Source organism: Tubulanus polymorphus, chromosome 3, assembly GCF_964204645.1.
Source record: "Tubulanus polymorphus chromosome 3, tnTubPoly1.2, whole genome shotgun sequence".
Taxonomy (NCBI): Eukaryota; Metazoa; Nemertea; class Palaeonemertea; order Tubulaniformes; family Tubulanidae; genus Tubulanus; species Tubulanus polymorphus.
In genome coordinates this window covers 24,330,726-24,346,720 of record NC_134027.1, presented here as the reverse complement: position 1 = coordinate 24,346,720, position 15,995 = coordinate 24,330,726, and the positions used below count along the sequence as shown (strand labels likewise).

The 15,995-nt window shown below is 37.1% G+C and overlaps 1 long non-coding RNA gene across 1 annotated transcript; it reads left to right on the top strand.

The window, feature by feature from the left end:
• Positions 1-10,015: 10,015 nt before the first annotated feature.
• Positions 10,016-10,746, top strand: LOC141902931 (uncharacterized). Its single transcript, XR_012618981.1, has 3 exons — positions 10,016-10,032; positions 10,350-10,420; positions 10,601-10,746. It is a non-coding gene; the product is annotated as an uncharacterized LOC141902931 (long non-coding RNA).
• The last annotated feature ends 5,249 nt before the right edge of the window (positions 10,747-15,995 follow it).

Below are 15,995 nucleotides of genomic sequence, written 5' to 3'. Positions count from 1 at the left end.
TTATATTAAACATTCGTGCCATAATTCTGTAAATATATTCATTTCTTTGTACATAGTCATGTGTGTACATAATTCTCGTTAAAAAGTAATGTCGGGTTTCGCGTACTTACGACGAGTTGTCCTGGTTGCTGGTGCCTGAGTTATCTATGTTGCAGATGACGGTGCTATGTACATATACATGTATATAATTTGTGTAGATATAGATATAATTGTTTCATGTATTATATTCATTTGACGTAGAAACATAATATAAATCGTATCACGTGCAAATAATATGCAATATCCACAATTGTCGGCTTATCGTGACTCTAGAATTGAAACCGGTTCATTTTCAATCGCTTAATTATATAAAGTTTGGGTTTTTAGCCCATTACTGTGGAACTAGATCCTAGAATCAAGTTCCACAGCTCCCGGGTGAAAAATTAGTTAATATCCAATCATCTGGTTCTATAGTCGACACACAACTGTGGAAATGGGTCCTATTTCTTTAAGTTTCTACGTATCTAACTACGAAAGGCCGGATCCGTGCAATAACTTTTTTTCAAATTTGTTTACTTATAGCTTCTTTTAATTCTTTCTAAATATTTTTCGTTGAAAATCTTTGCTTTTGTTAAGTTTTCTTTCTTTTTTACTCATACTGCTTATGTATATCAGGTATATCCAATCCTTTTTGGGCTTATATCGTATACTGTGATATCTTTACTTGTTTTTTAATATTTTTTTGTTATTTTCTTTTTTTTCTGATTAAGTTTTCTCCGTTGCTGATCCATTTTTGTTACGTTTAAATTTTCCTAGTTCTTTCACACGTTTAAGTTTTCGTTATTGTTATTTCAATACTGATTATATACGGTAGCAATATTTTTTCATTTTTTCCTATTATTTATTCTTCTGTTTTTGTTACATTATTTACCTAAATCCAAATCTTTAAGTTATCCTTATCTTAAGTAATTCTTTATTTATATTTCTGCATGTTTGTTAATTTATTATAATTTTCAATCAGTTGATTTTTTTTCATTGATAGTTAATGTATTTCTGATGATTTTTAGTTTGTGTTTTAAGAGCCTTCTGTGACACTTGTTTTTATGACATGTGATACATATTTTCTGTTTTCTTTTAAATTGTTACATTTTTTTTCAAAGCATCCCCGGTGATAACCATCTGTGATATTTTAAGTTGTTAAATTGTTTTTATGCGTCCTCTGTGATATCTATTATCTGTGATATTTTTAATTGTTTTATTGTTTCTAAACATCCTCTGTGATATTTAAGGTTGTTAATTGGTTTTAAGCATCTTCTGTGATACCTATTATCTGTGATATTTAAAACTGTTTAGTTATTTTAAGCGTTCTCTCTGATATCTATTCTCTGTGATATTTCAAATTGTTTAATTGTTTCTAAACATCCTCTGTGATATTTAGAGTTGTTTAATAGTGTTTAAGCGTCTTCTGTGATACCTACTATCTGTGATATTTTAAATTTCTTAATTTGTTTCTAAACATCGTCTGTGATATTTAGAGCTGTTAAATTGTTTTTCCTCTGGGACACCTATTATCTTTGATATTTCAAAACTGTTTAACTTTTTTAAGCGTCTTCTGTGATACCTACTCTCTGTGATATTTTTAATTGTTTAATTGTTTCTAAGCATCGTCTGTGATATTTAGAGTTTTTAATTGTTTTTAAGCGTCTTCTGAGATATCTCAATTGTTAAATGTTCTCAAATTTACGCTGTTATTGTTTCATTTTACCACACTAAGTGACACCAAATTTCAAAATTTTCAAATGTTGTTGTTTGTTGCGTTTGAGTCAATTATTGTACATATACTTTTTTCCGCTATATGCAAATTATCTTTTGTGAGCAATAAAATATGAATGAATGAAAAAAGCTACTTATTGTATTCTATTCTATATGTTTTAGGTGTTTTCATTGTGTGTTAAACTGTTGTGCATCATTTCTTAGAAAACATATAAAAACAAACTGATTACAAAAAACAGAATTTCTTTATTCTTATCCCGGGGAAACGCCGGAATTATCTTCGATGCTGATGACTACATTTCTACTAAGAAGAACTAAAAAAATCTAGGATACATTTTCTCGCTGTTGCATCGTGCTATGTATGCCGGCAGCCCCCCTCGAAGCTTTGAATCCTTCCTTTAAAGATACGTATTACCAGCGCGTATTCTATTTCTTCGAAAAATTATATCACAAATTTCCCTATATATGAATCGAAATAGTTTTTCTATTTGGTTGAGTTTTGTTTCATTCTTGAACGCGGCGGCGTTTACATCTGTGCGTCATCAACTCAACAACGGAGAGTCGGAATTTGAATTTGCTATTGGACAAACAATAGATTGAAAAGTTCATACACGAATCTACCACAGTTAGAGCTATGGCGCTTTTTCGCCCAACCAACAGCGTGTCCGTATGACCCAAATTACCCAAGGGAAGTACATAAGTGAGCCGAAATCCTGCGAAATGCATCCGTTCGAAGGGAGATTCCGCCACGTGCGCTAATGAGCAATGGGACGAAAATTGAAAGACGTTTCCAGTGATTGCGGTAGCTTTACATGTTCATTAAATGATTGCTTGTCAAAATATAACCTCTATTTCAGTTTAGTTGCATGCGCACAGGACAAGTTTCAGAGCAGAATCATACATGAACCAAAAAATCAGATTTTCCAGTCACTGCAAATTTAGATGGCGCATGGAGCCTTACCTTCAGTGATGTGTTAGGTATAAAATATCGATAAACTACAAAACACAAAATCCTCGAACATCCAGAACCTTAATAAGAAAGAGACAATTTGGCGAATATGTCCTAACATACGCACACAACAAAATATTCAGGTTAAACATGAGGAATTAAATCATCTGTTCTTTAGATCTGACTGCATCTGTGTAAGGTCTGGCGACAGGTGATATTCAAAAAACGTTCGGTACGCATCCACATGTGGCCCTGAGGAATTTATGAGTCTTATGTTAAGATAACGATGAAATCGTGCAGAGCATCTGTCCTGTTGGATAGATGTTTCGCGTCCAGTTCACCTTCTGTGGTTCTCAGTCGGCCAAACAGTATCTTCATACACGAATAAATTGCGCAAATGTATAATCATTCATATCAGGTAGAACCTTCAATTTTTTCTAGTTCGTCATTTTTTTCGACACGGATCAACACTTTCTGCCCATTACATACCTGAAATCCAGGAAGAAAGACACTCTAAATATTTGGATGGATATATGAAAGCTGTGGGTACTGGAGTGTGTAATGGGTAGTGTAGTGTGATCTGTGTGCATTTGTGGCCAGCACACATATCACATTTTTCAATAAGGTTTGGTCCAGGACTCGCGAGATTATCAACAACACGGAAGTAACGTGTAATAAATGATGACTTGAATTGCATGACTACCTACCACCCCTCATTATTGTTGGAAAACTAAACGTTCCGCACTGACTAAAAATTAGTAATAATAATTAATAACATTTTAGAAATGGCCAGAATTTTAACTTAGGTTCTATCTCATTTTTATTTTACAATTGCGATTGGTATAATTTTTTTAAACGGCTGTTAAGGCTTCATGTTTCGTCTGCAATTCACTGCAAATAGTTACGCAACTACGCACATTTCAGTGTTTTTTGGCAGCTGTACACTCAATCGGCACCGTTCGTGACTAGCTTCACTGTGGAATTATCATTAATTAACATCGCCATATCACATCATCAACTTATATTGTGCCTTAAAACCCTAACAGCCGAAATAATTGAAATGCACACACGATTGCTATCATTGAAAATTGAGAGAGTGGCCGTGTTTGTGTTGTGCTGCTTCGCATAAATCCCGCGCGGTGGCGCAACCGCGTGGAGTGGGGCCGATACGTCCAGTTTTAACGATTTCTATAGCTTTGAATATCATGCTCGCTTTAGTGTCCCGTATGTAATATCGTCTGGTTGGATCATAATATCAATATATTAATACGACGCAGATCTCTCTGTCACTTTGTAACTTAACTGATAAGAAATTTGTATACTTCTGGTAAGTTAATCTTTTTACAACACGTTATAATATCTATGTGTTGGTGAAGAATTGAAGGTGAAGAATAATTTCGCTTGAAGGTGTTTATAGTATGGTCATAAAACACACTTTCGTTTTCAGTGGTGCTGTGGTTCACAAAAAGAGCGGTGCAATAATGTTTATAAAGGTAAGTCCATCGTATTATTCAATCGACATTGGATTACACTTACGAATGTAGGAAATATTTCCTCCCCCGTGAAAATCCCACGAGGTAAAAATCCCCCAGATAAAAATCCGGTAAAAATATATGGTACAAGTAATACCAGACTCCTAAATGCATTGGCAGAATCTCTGGTTTCATTATTGTCTCAAGACTCACAACTGGCCAAATGAATCCTGACCGAATTGAGGTGATATAAAGGCCCGTAACTTGGTCTACACAACCACCCTGATAACATTTTGAACAATAATCTAATATATTGTATAATAAGACAACGGATCAAACATATAAAGAGCGAATCTAAAAAATGAAATGTGATGATATTTATGTCGATTAAATGTGGTCAATGAAACAAATTTTGATGCTTAATCAGCTCCCTCTCCTCCTTCGTGTCACGCTCTCGTACTTAATAGCATCCTTCATGTGCAAACGTAAATGTTTCATTCAAACCTTTTTGAGAGTTTAAGGTATTTCCTCATCTCAAAAGTCTTTAATTACAGGAGTGTTTAGTCATCACCCTGTTTATGTATCTAATGATGTGTACAGAAACAAACGGTAAGTAGAAATGAGTAGAACTGGGCCACACCCCAAACATTTGAATATCAGGGGAGCAGAGAAACTCTGAAAAGGCAGGGAAGTTCCTTAGAGTCAAAAACCGAAAGTGATTCTTCTTGTATGTCATAACAAAACCTATTATGCCTATAACAAAATGCCCATGTCGTTCCCAAGTGAAGGATTATGCATTAAATTTCTATTGGATGACGAAAAATTGCACTGTTACTTACATTTCAGGGGGGACTGATCCCCTTACCTCCCGCTTAGGAATGTGGAATTAAAGGAAAATAGTCAATGTAAATCTATAATTCAACACAAATGGTAGATATTAGTCGTCCGTGGAATTTGGACGACTAAACTCTTACCCACAAATGACTGACAATGAAATGAGACGATTTAAGAAATAAATTTATTTCATCTACATTTCAAAACGATGATTTATTTATATATCAATTAGTTAGTAACTAAACCCAGTGGATACAATTATATATCAGGAGCCTGCATTCTATGGACCACGAATGGGTTTAAACAGTAGATGAATACATTTTATTCCCATTTGTCGAATATCATTATACACAATATTTGAGAATAAATCAGGTGATAGGATTATCACTGACAAAATAGGACCGCAGGAAGCCTAGATGGTGGTACAATGGCGCCTCTGGTGACGAAATTAACGTGAAAATGAACTATTCCAACTATTCCAAGACTTTTATTTCAACTAACAACCATGAAAGTGGGTCCTGATATCCTAGAAGAGCGTTACTTGTCATTTCTATCGCTTATCGTTCGACTTTAACGGCTGTTCGTCGAGATTTGATTACCAAGATTATGAGATTTTTGCTTCGTCCTGATCAAATTAACACGATGAATTTTGAATTAATTTCGCAAACTTTAAACACAAAAGTACAGATGTACCTATAAAGTTGTTTATTCTATCTCGTTAAGGAGAACAGCTGAAATGTACAGGCGCAGCGGATACGAATATCACAATAGTTATAACGCATGAAGTTGTAAAACTAGGTGGCACCACTGACGTTCAATGTCAGGTTTCCCCACCCGATAAAGATTTATGCGGTCCACCAATGACTATTTATGGCCCTTCAGGACAGTTTGAGTTTGACAAGACAAACTGCCCTCGTGGAGCTTTCACTGACCGCAGATACACTGGACAATGTGACGTCACGGCTGGACGTTATGGTTTACGTATCACTAATGTACAGATGACTGATAATGGAACGTGGTCATGTGACTACATTAACCCTTGGCGACATTTTGAAGCGGCAAGTACTGTTGTAGGTGAGAATGACAAAGTGTATTGTTGAATAAGAATGGCCAATCGTGAAATTTTATTTTCTTTTGAGTCGTTTAAGTCGAGTTTAATGCAGTGAAACTCGCAGTCGTTCCTGTTGTGATTTGTTTAGAAATCATAATCAATTAGCAAAAATCAAGTTAAATGTGAAAAATTTTCATTCGGTTTTTCAAGGTATCTACTTTTTCTTTTTCACAGTAGGCCAAGCCCCGAGTGGACCAGTTATAACATCTCGACCAGCCACTGCCATCAATAAAATCGTCACAGTACGTGAGAATTCATTTTTAATAATCAGATGTGACGGTTCACAGTCTGGAGCTACAGGACTGACGTATAAATGGAGTGGTGTCGACCTACCAGGACGATATGGGCCTATTTTTCTGATTCGTAATGAAGTGCATTTCTTAGGAATCAGTAAAATTGAATCGGGTGTTTATATATGTAACGTATCGAATACATTTGGATCAGTTACTGGTAGTATTATAATAAATGTTCTACGTAAGTATATACATCACCGCAGAAATACATCATAACATAAATATGGGCCCATCTTTATTTTCTTTCATTTCAGACCCGCCCAGTAATGTTACATTACAAGGACCGACGTCACCCGTTCAGGAATCCGTATCTGTTAACTTAACGTGTACAGCTACAGGGGGTAATCCGGTACCGAACCTCGCCATTACCAGAACACCAGGAGGCAGCACTATGAAACAGGGAGTTAGTCCTCTAATATATTCAGCATACGTCACTAAAACTGATAATCAGGCAGAATATCAATGTACAGCTACTGCGACTGGCATACGAGCACAAATGATTTCTAATAAAGTTAAATTAACGGTCAACTGTAAGTACTGCAGATAGTTTTATACATTGACTCGTTATTCTCTTATACAGAGGAGAATCTCGTTAGTACGAGTAATTGGGGCAATAGAAAATCATTCGTGTTAACGAACATTTGTAACAGAGGCATTTGAATTTCCAGCAAATAGTTGCCTATCGATTCCTTGCACGCCCTTTTGTTCCCTTGTTGGTCGATTTTCATCCTCGGCATTATGTCAAATGTCATTGCTACACATGTATTACCCGGTAAGTCTGATACAGGCGATCAGCAATCGCTTAAACCTCATTGATTTACCAAGCAGACGTAGGGACCGAGAACTTTCATCGTTTTGACGAATTTTTCTTATCATTGTGTTCGTATTAAACAGTTTTTTTACTAGTAATTTGTGCTACATTTGGCCGGAACATACTAAAAGCATCGTTATACCCAGACTTTCGTAATAGGCCATCTCGTACTAACGAGATTCCACTGTAAGTAATTAAGAATAGTTAAGATGATTAAAATCCGATGAAATATATGGATATTCTCACCGGAACATATTAACCTGACATTAACCTGTTAACGGTTATATCAGTTCAACGGCATGGTTTTTACGTATATTGTGTAATGCATGATCAATCAACTTTATTTCTCTTGATTCGTTTTCAGATCCGGCAGATTCTGCGTTGCTGGACCCGGAGTCGGTATTCACAGAAGGCACTATTAGCGCATTGAAATGCACAGCGAATGGTGGAAACCCTGTTAGCTACAATTTCGCTTGGCAATTGTCAACTGAACCGGGTGTCTGGAAATCAATCAGTTCCACGGGTGCTGGTGATAATCGGTTTTATTTTCATCCTGTATCAAGAAACGATTCAGGGCGATACAGATGTCAAGTGACAAATAGAGGGGGTTTAACTTTCAGTAATATCGCTACTGTCAACGTCCAATGTAAGTAACAAACATTCGATACACCACAAACCCATCGAATCGAAGTATGGATGCAAAATTAGTGAAATTAATCACGAAACTGAATCTCGATTAAAATCCATTAAAGCAAATAACTTTTAAATCAAATGTCAGATTCTTGTCGTTCTCTATTTTATAGTAAAACCAGGCCCATCTAGCAGTCTCACATATTTTTTGTATTAGGTGAATTGTAAATATGATTTTTTTCCCCTATTTTCTATAGATGCAACAAGGCTCCTCAGACGAGTCAAACGCGTAGCAGCAAAATCAGGAGGAACGGCTAAATTCACGATAAACTACGACGCGTATCCAAAAGCGACAACTTTGAGCTGCAGTCGCAATCAAACGGAAAACGCATTTTTCCACGATTAGCAAAACTCAATGCGATTTAATTGTAAAATCTGTTCAGGCGTCTGATTATGGAACCTTTAATTGTAGACTCGGTAATTTAATTGGCAGCAGTGCAGTATTTGAACTTAGACTAACAGAGACTGGTAAAGTATAGGACTTTTCGAAAAGTAGACATTAGGTGAAATTTTTAGATTTTCTTTGATTTTCATGCATACATACGTTCTATTTTAAGAGTTCCATGTACGATACATCCTACCGTCAACTGAAAGCTGACATTCAATGCAGCTTGTACACTATATTCTCAAACTTATAAAGTTTCTATGAATTATAAACTTTCCTATTTCAGGGCCTCCGCAGACCCCCACAAATCTGAAAGTCGTCACAAAAACGGCCGTATCTGCGACGCTGAGCTGGGTGTCTGAATATGAGGGTGGTTCCGAACAAACGTTCACCGTCACCGTCAATCACAGGGCGTCAGACTCCACACTGTTCATCGACAAAGCTGAAATACCTGACCCCGGTTATAGAAAACTGGTGCAAACAAAAATAACCGGATTAAAACAAGCAACTGATTATGAGTTCAAAGTGAGAAGTGTCAACTCAAATCCCGGTGATAATACAAGTCCATTCACTGATATAGTTACAACTAAAACAAATAGTAAGAAATGTCAACGTAATTTCCTTTTCAGATTAAGCATTTCATGCATAAATAGTTTCATAATCAGTGACTGTTTCTAAACAGCAATGTACTTTAGTTTCATCTCGATTTCAAGCCTTTATGTCTTCAGCGCCGTGCTCGGAAGTGATTCTATTTATTATACATTTTTAGACATTCCAGGTGAAGTCGTTTTAGCTTTGAGTGCGGCTACAATAACAACAAAAGACGATTTAGTTGTGGTGAAATTGCCGTCATTTCTGCCGGGATACGGAGTGTACGTGAAATACTGTACTAAGGATACGAACCACTGTGAATCTACTAAACCGATAGAAAGTACTGGTACTGATGGCTCGATAAGTATAAAGATTAAAACCAATCCCGGCCAGGCAAACAGTTACAAACTGATTGTTACTGAAAGTAGTGACGTCATTGCACGCAGAGAGCTTCATTCGGAAGGAGGTAAAACACCTCTTTGTTGCAGTAATTTCGAAAAATCATTTTCATGATGTTCTGTGTTCTACATCTCCATTATCATGTAAATGTTACGACAGTTTCCCCGGTAGTTTCTACATCCCCATCATTATGTAAATGTTACGACAGTTTCGCCAGTAGTTTCTACATCCCCATCATTATGTAAATGTTGTTTAGCAATAGTGTTGTTTTCAGTGAACCAATCACAAGAGCAGTTCTCTCGTGATCCGCTGGTGATTGCTGCGGTTGTTCTTGCTAGCATATCGTTTATTCTGGTAGTTGTCGTATTAGTTGTACTTTTAATCATTCTTCTCAGAAACGGAGGCCGCGTCTTCAACTACAAATCAAGTGGAACGTGAGTTTTTTACTGCTCCTTTGTTTTATTCTAACCGGCACCCAATACCATCTTGAATGCCTTTATCAAAATCAGTCGCTTGCCGGTTCAAACTGGTTGGAAGATTGTTTGAATGAACCGGAACCGAACTTCGTACTTCGATTTACACAAAAATCAGTTAACTCGACAGCCGTTTTGGACAGACGGGAGGGAAATATTAAAACCATTTCAATTCCTTTTTCCATTTAGAAAAAACCTGCTGAACTAACAATCGAAGCATTTATCGTTTAAATTGCTGGTTCATTTCAGAAGAGCTAAAGAATCATCGGCAGGTAATTATAACTCGGTGAACGTTATGTCGTAGATTACGGTAATATGCTATCACTTCCAAACACACCAACAAGGTCAAGGCCGATATTCAAGCGCCTGTGGTGACGTCACAGCATTCATAGATATTCATCGCGCAAGCTGCTTGAATTGAGGAGTCCCAGTTGACGGTTTGACTTATATAATGACAATGTGTATGAATTTTAATGGTTATCTATAGACTCTTTTTTAATCGCAGTTTATTGTAACAGCAATGAAATCAAAGACACAGATTCACGTATGTTTATCATCAAAGCAGTGAATAATGATTACCCTTTTTCAGTATTTCTCTCACAATGACCTTTGATATTTGTGAATACGCCGCAGCAACATATGTAAACGTGGCTTTTAGCGGTGAGTATTCGCGATAGATCATGGTAATTTTGGAAATATCAACAAAAACCTCTAAACCTCATCGTGTCTTGAGTCAATATCTTCTTTTAAAACTCCGAAAACTCGTTCTTTCCCGACCAGCCATCATTCTCCTGGCCTGGAACCTGTTTTATTCATTGCGTTTCTTTCTTTTTTTTAAAGCCGAGTCTGATATCGAGCCAAACGTTTATGAAGATGTGAACAAATAGTTATCAAATGATTCGGAACATTTTGCTGAAAAGCGCTTTATGATTTCAACACATAACCACGATTTGCTTTGATCTGCCGACGATGTAATGCTTCGAAACTACGTCTATACGAGACACCCGTGGTTCAGGTTTATAGAACTGTGTTAAATCTAAGAAGGCTCCACTCAATTGAAATTGAGAATGACCTGCATAGTATAGTCTCATGATGCCAAATCTCGCGAGGGAGGAACGAGGTAGAGTCTCACCATACCATCGCGGTCAAACGCTTGCGAGAGAGGAACGTTAGGGTCTCTGACGCTGCGCAAACATTATCAGTCCAAATCCTTATTTAATTTTTCCATCGATGTAATATTTTGTATTAGTTAGTTGTTAGTAATATCATATGCAATTGTCTTCGAATATTATCGTAACTTTGATTTGCGCCGGTGCAAGGTCTATTTTCAACGTAAAAGACCCTTAGTTCCACAGTTGGAAGACAATCTGCACAAAGACACGACTTCGGTAACTTTTCCGTCTGCCAGCCGTCTTCCGGTGGAAAACAATCTAACCCTCCTTGATATTCAAGTTCATTTTTAAGAGTTTATATCCCTGTCAGACAGACTCCAGAATACGTGGATATATGTAATACGTTTTAAAACGTATGATGTGGAATTAATTTGAATTTTGAATATTCTAAAGAAAGGGGAAAGATTCTTGTACAATAAATCAGCCGAACGTAAAATATTCGTCGCGGACAATGGCAAAAAGAATGAGCCGAACATGAAAATACGATATAGAAATGTTTTATAGAAATCAAATATATATTGGCGGTATAGGCCCGAATCACAGTTCATTGGAACGAGAGACGTTTAGTCGCCGCTGCAGAGGACTGGAAACAGAGGTTGATTGAACTGATAGAACCCGATTACCTCCCACAGTTAGAAAACCGTTATCGATTAGAAACCTCGCTCGGGGGTTTACGAGTTATACAAGTTTGGGAATATCATAATAGGAACAGAGCAAAGATACACCTTCGATATTACAAAGTGATGCACCTGACACTAGTCAGGAGGTTACACGTAAACTCTGATGCCGTTTCATCTATCTTTCTGTACTAAAATTCTTCAAGTACCCAAGCAATAATTATTGAAATTTTACCAATAATAATTTGTTATATAGAAGTAGATGATATTGGCAACTCTGACCATGAAATCTTTAGCTGTGCTCTAACGCTTTATCCTCATTTCACGAATTCCCTCCTTAGAAAATGTCAGCTCACACTGTAACTCGTGGTTTGCTCGGTTCTAAAGATGCTGTATTCTCCGATGTGAGTCGTCCCCGAGTTCTATCAATCCCTCCAACATGTTACCAGACCTCCTCGCAACAACTGAAACGCCTCCAAATATCACAAGATTCAACGAAAAGCACTTCATCGGCCACCGCCGCACACGAACACTCTCAGGAAACTTCTTCTGAGGAATTTGGCAATTTTTCTGAATTTTGCTACAAAAAATAGACAATTTTAGGTTAAAAAACAATATGATCAGAATTCAAAGACGCTTTATCAAAATCCACTTTCTTTCGGTTGTGAGTAAAATTTACACATCGAAGAGCGTGCCACTATAAATATTGGAGAAGTTCAATCTGATTAAACTCCAAGGACTTATCAGGTTCGTGATGACTAGATGCTTACCTTTGAATCCAGTAGAGCCTTTCTTATTCATTTCGACATTCGCAACTTTTTCGGGAACTGCAACGGTTATTTCTGGTTCCGATTCCTTAACGTTGCAATCATCCTTTTCTTTTTCGTATTCGCCAACTTTCCAATTCAACTCATCCGTTTTTTCTAAAATAGAAAAACGATTACGCAATGGACGAGTAAAACATAATAAGTGTTTACCATAACGAGCGATATTTACCTTCCTGATGATAAGGTAGAACCTGTACCGACCCGTATCCCCACTGCAGAAAATGAATACCGGGTCGTGAATCGATAAAGCGAACTGCTTTAGGCTCCGACTTGATTTCGATGTCTTCCTTGTCAAATACTGATAATTTCAAAGGTGTCGGGAGCTCATTTTCGTTCAGTTCTATTTTCCACCAGTTTGATTTGTCGAAGATCCTGGTCATGGCACGCCCGGTATCCCATCCGATCGACCTTCCAATAACTTTAATTTGTTCGGACGGATATGTGGGGTAATTGGTAAAGAGGACCGTGTTACGAGGCGCCGATACCCACAAGTCTTCGGGAATGCCTACAATTTATACATGAAAAATATAAATCAAACTGCAGCTTTTAAAATCAGTCGTTGAATGGTTGAAAACCGAATGTTCTAATTACCGGGTATGGTATGAATGTTATAAACTGTGTAAATTTTACCATCGAGGTGAAATTCGGGATCTAAAAAGGTAACATTCAATCGTTTTCAAACACGCCTTGAGCATCAAAAATCTTATCACAAAAATCCTGTTATGAATGATAGTTGCTTCATCGAACTAAAATATTTACCGTCCATAAATACTTTCGATTCATCAATCGTCGCCCAATCGGGGAATCTAGGAATTGTGTCCATCTCTACGCTGAGAGGTAGCAACTAGTGCTGAATTTCACGCGGTAAATGATCTGGTCGCATCCGGTGACCAGCAACCAAAAACACAGGGTTACCTAGTAACCATTGCTGCGATACCATAGCAACTGGTTGTCCAATGATTGCTCGCACACATCGTCCCAGTTCTTTTAGAAAAGCTTTTCCAGTTGTATAGGCCTTAAACATATGGCTTGAAATCGCCTCTTGCTATAAGAAATACATTTCTTCGCTTTGTCCCAGTCCAATGTTTATTCATGTCGTATGTTCACATCTTAGATTCGTATAACAGACTTCAGAAAATGCGACAAAATGTACGTAGAGAAATTTAATATCGAAAATATTTGTTAGTTTAACTTAAAGAAATATTTTCGTTATATCCGCAAATCAACCTGCTGCAGGCCAATTCCGCGAGAAAGTGATTAACTCATTAACTAAGAAAAATCTTAAACAGTTCAAATTTCTCGGTTTCTTCAGAGTTAATACTAAAGATATTTAGAAGCCTTCCAATTTTCCTAGATCCACCCCTGGGTCTTTCTTTTACTTGTGGATTTCACCAGTTTTTGAGTCAAATTAATGTCAAATATAATAGCTTTGAATCGGAAATCAACACTGTTGATTACGGAGTTTCGCAGGGATTGGTTTTGGGGCCACTCCTATTTTTGTTGTATATAAACGATCTTAGTCATAATCTAGACAACTGCAAAGCTATTTTATTTGCCGACGACACCACACTTCTAATTGTAGGGAAAGACTTTGAAAAAATAACTAAACATCTAAGTGACGACTTCAAAATTGCTATCAATTGGTTCAGGGCAAATAAACTCACGCTCAATATAACAAAATCTGCTGGACTTTGTATTAAACCACATCATCTAAGAATTGACAATCCCACTTTAAAATTTGAAAATAGCCAAATCGAGTTTGTTCATGTGCATAGATTTTTAGGACTGCTGATTGATGATAAACTTACATTTGAAAGTCACGTGAAATCTCTTTGTTCTAAGCTGAATAAGAATATTTACCTATTGAAATGTGTGAAAAATCTTTTACCAAGCTGGTCAAAGCGATTGCTTTACTTCAGTTACATAAACTCTCATCTAGCATACTGTTTATCTCTCTGGGGTCCATTAATCTCAAAGAAGCAAGTCAATGTTTTAACCAAATTACAAAAGAAAGCAATCCGTGTTATTGGTTGTGCTAAAAACAACGCCTCTACCTCACCTCTTTTTAAAAAGTTCAAGATTCCGAAGTTTGAAGATATGATAAACTTAGAACTTATCAAACTTGCATATGGATTTGTTTATAACCAACTTCCGCAACCAATTGTAAATTTATTTAATAGAAATTCCTTTAATCATAGATATAATACTAGAGCTCGAAACCACCCTAGAATCCAAGCCCACAAAACCAGCATTTTCAATAAGTCATTCCTCTGTAAAGTTCCTTCAATTTGGCAAAGTCAACCTTTACTCATTAAATCCGCTCCAACTATAAACACCCTCGTTAGTAGGTTCAAAAGAGATATTTTTAACCAATATTGATACAAAATAGATACTTATACAAAATAATATCCTAATTCATACACGTCTGCATGATTTAAATTCATCTTAATTTTTCATCAACTCATCCCTCTTCATTTGTTCTTTTCTTTAATTTGTTCTTTGTGTTCAAGGTGTCTGAACATCCTTTTGGATATACAGCCTTTATGGCTCCGTTCAGGCTCCTGTCACCTCATTGTTTGTAATTTACTATTGTTATTATTAATCTTGTACATATTGATGGTGACAAATAAACTACTATACTATACTATACTATACTATACCAGTGGCATCCTCCCACTGCAGGGACTCGAACCTGATGGCATCGCTACACTAAGCCACGGCACGAAACCCTGCCATAGACGACCATGTGCGCAGTTACATGCGCACTATCCGAACGAAAACTGGCGGCACGAATCAGATTGCTCGTTGTATAATCGTTGAGGCAAATTTCGAGGAGGAACTATAAATGGGAAAACCCGGGCTAAAATAAAACGGGATTTCTGATTTCTGGCTAAAAATCACATCATCTGAACTGCGCATGTATCTGCGCACATGGTCGATTGTGGCAGGGTTTCGTGCCGTGGCAATCTCGATGCCATCAGGTTCGAATCCCTGCCGGGGGAGGATGTACCAGTGGAGTCCTGAGATGTTTTTTAAATTGTTGCCGTGGGACGAGTTCTGATCATTGCCCAACTGATATCACCATTCTTCACAAATACGATGATAAACACCCGTAACCTGTTTATCAGCGATATTTGTATTTTTCAATTCTCCAAGTTACAAGTTTTGTGTGATATTCGGTGCTCACACGATTGAAATAATCCGCAAAATCTGTGACCATACAGGTTCTATTTTCATTCTCCACGAATACAATGACTAGCTACCATCGGCAATATCTGTATCAACTCCACGTTTCGTGTGACTGAAGAGTGCATTCGGTGCACACACTTGAGATAACGATGGAAATGATCTGCAAAATCTGTAACTATACAGGTTCTTTTCTCATTCTCCATGAACACAATGACTAGCTACCGTCACCTGTTTATCGGCAATATCTGTATTCAAATATTCTTCGCGTTCTGTATGACTGCTTGGAGTGCATTCGGTGCACATACTTGAGATTACGATGGGAATGACCGGCAAACTTGAAACTATACATTTTCTATTTTCACTCTTCATGACCACGATGGCTAGCTACCGTCACCTGTTCATTGGCAATATCTGTATTCAACGATCCTTT